Source organism: Schistocerca piceifrons, chromosome 3, assembly GCF_021461385.2.
Source record: "Schistocerca piceifrons isolate TAMUIC-IGC-003096 chromosome 3, iqSchPice1.1, whole genome shotgun sequence".
Lineage (NCBI taxonomy): Eukaryota > Metazoa > Arthropoda > Insecta > Orthoptera > Acrididae > Schistocerca > Schistocerca piceifrons.
Window position 1 is genome coordinate 255693544 of NC_060140.1, and position 8267 is coordinate 255701810.

The window sequence follows — 8267 nt, forward strand, 5'->3', positions numbered from 1 at the left end:
TGTTTTGGTTTCGTTTACTAGTCGATCGTTGTACTGACTGAATAATGTAAGGAATGAGCTAGAACCCTCTCTCGATGCCGTATCTACTGTTACCTCCCTTTCATTTCTTCGATTGCTAAAATTGCCGTCTGGTTTCTGTACAAATAGTAGGTACACTTTTCATTCCCGTATTTTATCCTTGCTGCCTTTAGAATTTGAAAGAGCCTGTCCCAGTTAACAATGTCAAATGTTTCTGTAAATCTACAAATTCCACAAACGTAGGTTTGCACTATTTCAGTATATGTTCTCAGATGAGTCATAGACAGTATCTCGCTTTATCCTATGTTTCTCCATAAACCAAACTGATCTTTGAGATGTATAGTTTATTTGCTAAGCCATCTTTTGTTGTCAACGATGTATACTGGAAATTTATTTCACGTTTACGGCTCATGGCCTCTCGCTCGCACAACGAAGGACGTCAACTCCCTGCATTCTTAATTTCTTATTACTGGTATACTGTTCCACACATCACATCGGTCTCAGCCAATGTTAGCTATTCTTTCTGGATGTTGCAATTTTCACAGACGTTAGTGTAGAATAAATTTACCGGAAACCAAGGTGTCGCATTCGTCGCAGAAAATCCGAAATCTGAAGGGCATTCTACACGCGAGGTCTCTGGGCAAGACGTACTGTCGAAGGAAAAATGAATCTTGTAGTACCGTTTTGTAGATGGCCCTAACCGAATCTCTAAAACGACTGAATAGTACCATGAAAACTTCTATTGACAGTTACAAATGTTTACCGTTATGATGTAACAGTTACGGGATATGTAACCACACAATAGTTGCTGAGGTTTCGCTATCATGTTTGTAGACGGTATACATTGCGGTGTCCAGCTGGATACAACGACTCCGTTTATATCCACAATGTTTCAACTGCTGATTTAGTCGTTTCTTTAGGACCTGTGATTGATAGCTGAAAAAGACGATTAAGTCAGTAGTCGAAATACACACCTGGAAATGGAAAAAAGAACACATTGACACCGGTGTGTCAGACCCACCATACTTGCTCCGGACACTGCGAGAGGGCTGTACAAGCAATGATCACACGCACGGCACAGCGGACACACCAGGAACCGCGGTGTTGGCCGTCGAATGGCGCCAGCTGCGCAGCATTTGTGCACCGCCGCCGTCAGTGTCAGCCAGTTTGCCGTGGCATACGGAGCTCCATCGCAGTCTTTAACACTGGTAGCATGCCGCGACAGCGTGGACGTGAACCGTATGTGCAGTTGACGTACTTTGAGCGAGGGCGTATAGTGGGCATGCGGGAGGCCGGGTGGACGTACCGCCGAATTGCTCAACACGTGGGGCGTGAGGTCTCCACAGTACATCGATGTTGTCGCCAGTGGTCGGCGGAAGGTGCACGTGCCCGTCGACCTGGGACCGGACCGCAGCGACGCACGGATGCACGCCAAGACCGTAGGATCCTACGCAGTGCCGTAGGGGACCGCACCGCCACTTCCCAGCAAATTAGGGACACTGTTGCTCCTGGGGTATCGGCGAGGACCATTCGCAACCGTCTCCATGAAGCTGGGCTACGGTCTCGCACACCGTTAGGCCGTCTTCCGCTCACGCCCCAACATCCTGCAGCCCGCCTCCAGTGGTGTCGCGACAGGCGTGAATGGAGGGACGAATGGAGACGTGTCGTCTTCAGCGATGAGAGTCGCTTCTGCCTTGGTGCCAACGATGGTCGTATGCGTGTTTGGCGCCGTGCAGGTGAGCGCCACAATCAGGACTGCATACGACCGAGGCACACAGGGCCAACACCCGGCATCATGGTGTGGGGAGCGATCTCCTACACTGGCCGTACACCACTGGTGATCGTCGAGGGGACACTGAATAGTGCACGGTACATCCAAACCGTCATCGAACCCATCGTTCTACCATTCCTAGACCGGCAAGGCAACTTGCTGTTCCAACAGGACAATGCACGTCCGCATGTATCCCGTGCCACCCAACGTGCTCTAGAAGGTGTAAGTCAACTACCCTGGCCAGCAAGATCTCCGGATCTGTCCCCCATTGAGCGTGTTTGGGACTGGATGAAGCGTAGTCTCACGCGGTCTGCACGTCCAGCACGAACGCTGGTCCAACTGAGGCGCCAGGTGGAAATGGCATGGCAAGCCGTTCCACAGGACTACATCCAGCATCTCTACGATCGTCTCCATGGGAGAATAGCAGCCTGCATTGCTGCGAAAGGTGGATATACTCTGTACTAGTGCCGACATTGTGCATGCTCTGTTGCCTGTGTCTATGTGCCTGTGGTTCTGTCAGTGTGATCATGTGATGTATCTGACCCCAGGAATGTGTCAATAAAGTTTCCCCTTCCTGGGACAATGAATTCACGGTGTTCTTATTTCAATTTCCAGGAGTGTATTCTGTACAGAGATACAATCGTTGTACGGCTGTATACAAGAAAACATATCATCTGTCTAGCAGTTGACGTGGAAGATACAAATTTATTTGTACCATAATGCTCAAAATTTACCGCAATACATTCTAATAGTACCGTTGGCAGATTTCAGAAAAACACATGCTTTTAAACCTAACTAAGTTAAATATGTTTACACACATCACAAAAGTTTTGCGTCTGCTCAGTTCCCAGAGTTTCGGAACCTGTACAGAAAATTGGAATAGAGACCAACATAAACATCATTTCCGCCCTTTTTATTGCTCATGAAAACCACACACTGCATATTGCACTACCATACAGCGAGACCTTCAGAGGTGGTGGTCCACTCTGCTATACACACCGGTACCTCTAACACCCAGTAACACGTCCTCTTGCATTAATGCATGCCTATATTCGTCGTGGCATACTATCCACAATTTCATCAAGGCACTGTTTGTCCAGATTGTGCCACTCTTCAACGGCGATTCCGCGTAGATCTCTCAAGTGGTTGTTGGGTCGCGACGTTCATAAACAGCCCTTCAGGCATGTTCGGTAGGGTTCATGTCTGGAGAACATGCTGGCTACTCTAGTCGAGCGATGTTATCACGAAGGAAGTCATTTACGAGATGTGTACGATGGGGGGGCGAATAGTCGTCCATGAAGACGAATGCCTTGCCAATATGCTGCCGATATGGTTGCACTATTTGTCGGAGAGTGGCATTCACGTATCGTACAGCCGTTACGGCACCTTCCATGGCAACCAGCGGCGTACGTCGGCCACACATAGTGCGCCGCAAAACAGCAGGGAACCGCCACCTTGCTGCTCTCGCTGGACAGTGTGTCTGAGGTGTTCAGCCTAACCGGGTTGCCTCCAAACACGTATCCGACGATTGTCTGGTTGAAAGCATATGTGACACTTATCAGCGAAGAGAACGTGATGCCAATCCTGAGCGGTCCATTCGGCCCGTTGTTGGGCCTATTTGTACCGAGCTGCATGGTGTCGTGGTTGCAAAGATGGACCTCGCCATGTACGTCGGGAGTGAAGTTGCGCATCATGCAGCCTATTGCGCACAGTTTGAGCCGTAACATGACGTCCTGTGGATGCACGAGAAGCATTATTCAACATGATGGCGTTGCTGTCAGGGTTCCTCCGAGCGGTAATCCGTAGCCAGCTGTCATCCACTGCAGTAGTAGCCCTAGGGCGGCCTGAGCGAGGCATGCCATCGACAGATCCTGTCTCTCTGTATCTCCTCCACGTCCGATCAGCATCGCTTTGGTTCACTCCGAGACGCCTGGACACTTCCCTTGTTGAGAGCCCTTCCTTGCACAGAGTAACAACGCGGACGCGATCGAACCGCAGTATTGTGAGTCTAGGCATGGTTGAACAACAGACAACGTGTACCACACTCCTGGTGGTATGACTGGAACTGATCGGCTGTCAGACCTCCTCCGTCTAATAGGCGCTGCTCATACATGGTTGTTTACATCTTTGGGCGGGTTTAGTGTCATCTCTGAACAGTGAAAGGGACTGTGTCTGTGATACAATATCCACAGTCAACGTCTATCTTCAGAAGTTCTGAGAACCGGGGTGATGCAAAACTTTTTTTATATATGTATAACTTTTGGAAAATGTTCGCAACGTTACAGCGTTCAGTGATCGTGATGATGCTTTAGGAACGATGATCATTGGGGCCAGAAGCGGTATAAAACGAACAGCAGACGATTTACGTTCAGTAAACCAACGAAACAAGGGTCACAACATATGATAGAAGTGTACAGAACTAACGAGGATTGAGACGAAGATTAGCTAAGTAGCTGACAAATCTATAAAAAATATTATAAAGGTGTAAAATTAGAGAGAGCAGACACATTTCAAGAGGAACTAGTAATATGAAGCAACTTCTAATGAAACAGTGAATGCTGCACAACACCTTAAGAGCAATGTGTATAAGGAAGTGAAACGAAGGCGATAAACAGTACTGTCAAGAAGAAAATAGAAGCTATGCTTTTTAAATATGGGGTTACAGAAGAGTGCTGAAGATTAAAGAGTATGTACAACAACAAATGAAGAGACGCCGAATACGTTTATGGCCTGAAAGACAAGATAATTTGAGTCGATATATCCTTAGGCATGAAGGAATACTTAATTTGGTAATGGAGGGAAGTGTCGGTCGCAAAATTTGTAGAGGGAGACCAAGGGAGACTAATACACCTAGAGCTTAAATATCTTGAAACCATCGAAAGTATGACAAAACATAGACTCATAAGGATATCCAGTCCAAAACTTGCACCATAGAGTGAACTCATAGCAGCTATTATCATTACGCCACTAACCAAAGCCAACAGTATCATATTCCTCTTGACTCAGAAGAGTCTGTGTCCCGAATAAACGTATGGGCGACAGAAAGTTTAAATAAAGAATTAGACGATGTGCCTTGAATTTGTTTAGTCAGCGTGAGAGTGTCACAGACATGCTCTGCGAATTGCAGAGCGAAACGTCACAAGAAAGACGCGAATCGAGGAAAGCCTTACAAATTTACGAGCAGCCACGTTTAGAAATGAGACAAGAAATGAGTATTACATCCTTCAACATACATTCTAAGAAAAAAAAGCGAGGAACCACCAAGGAATTATCCGAATGGGACGAAAATCGATAGATATGAGGTACATGTACAGACAAACAAACGATTACAGTTTCCGAAAAATTGGATGATTTATCCTGAATTAGACCGAGTTTCTCTAATTTTAGCTTCTTTGTTATTACACAAAATACACACTACAAAAAAAAGAGATGAACCACGAAGGAATTATCCGAAAGGAACGGAAATCGGGAGATGTGATGTACATGCACAGACAAAGTATTGCAGCTTCAGAACGACTGGATTTATTCAAGGGGAAGAGCTCCACAAATTGAGCAAGTCAATAATGCCTTGGCCCACCTCTGGCCCTTATGCAAACAGTTATTCCACGTGGCATTGATTGAGAGAGGTGTTAGATGTCCTTCTGAGGGATATCATATAAAATACTGTCCAATTGGCGTTTTAGATCGTTAAAATACTGACCTGGTTGAAGGGCCGTGCGTATAATGCTCCAAACGTTCTCAATTGGGGAGAGATTCGGTGACCTTGATGGCCAAGCATCAAGAATAGAACATTTTTGCTGGTCATCGGGGCTCATTTCGAAACGAGACTCATCGCTGAAGATAATTCTACTCCAGTCAATGACAGACGTGCCTGGAGATGTTTCGGACAACATTGGGATACCAACCTGTCTGTCGTCCGCCTTACGGCCCGACAATCAGGAATGATGGTCTGGGACGCCATTTCTTCTCATAGCAGGACTCCTTTGGATGTCACCCGCGGCACGCATACACCACAGCGGTATATTGACGATATTCTACGTCCCGTTTAGTTGTCCTTCATGGCAAGCCACGTTGGGCTTACATTTCAACAGGATAATGCACGCTAGCATAAGGCAACAGTTCCTATTGCTTGTCTTCATGCTTGCCAGACCCTACCTTGGCCAGAAAGGTCGCCGTATCTCTCCCCAGTTGAGAACGTTTGGAGCATTATTGGCAGGGTCCTCCAACTGGCTCGGGATTTCGACGATCTAACGCACCAGTTGGACAGAATTAGGCACGATATCACTCTGGAAGACATCCAGTCAGTGCCTATCCGAATAAATGCAAGCATAAGGGCGCAGGTGGACCAACGCGTTATTGACTGGCTTGACTTTCTCTTGAATAAAACATCCAATCGTTCTGAAATAGCAAAACTTTGTCTTTGCATATACCGACAGTATTTCTTCCAGTTTACCATCTGCGAATGGAATAGCTATACTAGTGATCAATGTTGGGATATATTTCTATTGAATTCTCCGCTTCTTTCATAAATCAAAGACCGAATGTTACCACTCTTTCTGCTCCAAATCGACTGCTTCACGAGGAAAGTTCCTTGTTCACCACAACCTAAATTTTCGTGTAGTAGGAGTTGGTATATAACATAGTCTGCCTCCATAGCTGAGCCGCCAGCACGGCTGACTGCCATACAGAGGACCCGGGTTCGATTCGCAGTATAGGTACGGACTTTTCCTTCGTGGGAGCTCTCGACTCAGCCTCGTATGCCAATTGAGGAGCTACTTGACTGGGTGCTAGCGGCTGCAGGTATTTCGTATATGGTTTCTCTGTTATAAAGTATATCCAACTTTACTAACATGTTCTGAAGTCAGAACCACCTCTTACTCAGATGACATAAAAGGTTTTCTGAGGGCAGCTTCCATCGACTTAACCTACAAAACCTGACATCTGAGCAGTGCCCAACTTAGCAAAATTATGTTTCAAAAGCCTTCTGAAGTAAAATATGCATTGCAGTCGATCTACAAGGTCTAAATACCACGAAACAGGTAATCTGTTTAGTCCAAGAGATAGTGTTAAAATTAATATTAATTAATTACACAATTATAGAAACGATAATTTACGAGATATTCTGCCATGCAAAAATCCAAGTCCAGATATGCAACCAATGATTAAAACGCAATCTTTAACGTACACTACTGGCATTAAAATTACTACACCACGAAGATGACATGCTACACTCGCGAAATTTATCCGACAGGAAGAAGATGCTGTGATATGCAAATGATTAGCACTCACACAAGGTTGGCACCGGTGGCAACACCTACAACGTCCTGACATGAGGAAAGTTGCCAATCGATTTCTCATACACAAACAGCAGTTGGCCGGCGTTCCCTAGTGAAACGTTGTTGTGATGCCTCGTGTAAGGAGGAGGAATGCGTACCATCACGTTTCTGACTTTGATAAAGGCTGGATTGTAGCCTATCGCGATTGCGGTTTATCGTATCACGACATTGATGCTCCCGTTGGTCGAGATCCAATGACTGTTAGCAGAATATGGAATCGGTGGGTTCAGGAGGGTAATACGGAACACCGTGTTGGATCCCAACGGCCTCGTATCACTAGCAGTCGAGATGACAGGCATCTTATCGGCATGGCTGTAACGGATCGTGCAGCCACGTCTCGATCCCTGAATCAACAGATGGGGACGTTTGCAAGACAATAACCATCTGCACGAACAGTTCGACGACGTTTGCAGCAGGATGGACTATCAGCTCGGAGACCATGGCTGCGGTTACCCTTGACGCTGCATCAGAGACAGTAGTGCCTGCGATGGTGTACTCAACGACGAACCTGTGTGCATGAATAGAAAACCTCATTTTTTCGGATGAATCCAGGTTCTGTTTACAGCATCATGATGGTCGCATTCGTGTTTGGCGACATCGCGGTGAATGAACATTGGAAGCGTGTATTCGTCATCGCCATACTGGCGTATCACCCGGCGTGATGGTATGGGGTGCCATTGGTTACACGTCTCGGTCACCTCTTGTTCGCATTGACGGGCCTTTCTGGATACAGAAAATGTTCGACTGCTGCCCTGGTCAGCAAATTCTCCAGATCTCTCACCAATTGAAAACGTCTGGTCAATGGTGGCCGAGCAACTGGCTCGTCATAATACGCCAGTCACTGCTCTTGATGAACTGCAGTATCGTGTTGAAGCTGCATGGGCAGCTGTATCTGTAGACGCCATCCAAGCTCTGTTTGACTAAATGCCCAGGCGTATCAAGGCCGTTATTACGGCCAGAGGTGGTTGTTCTGGGTACTGATTTCTCAGTATCTATGCACCCAAATTGCGTGAAAATGTTATCACATATCAGTCCTAGTATAATATATTTGTCCAATGAATACCCGTTTATCATCTGCATTTCTTCTTGATGTAGCAATGTTAACGGCCAGTAGTGTATAAGTAAACCACGTAGTGTAATTT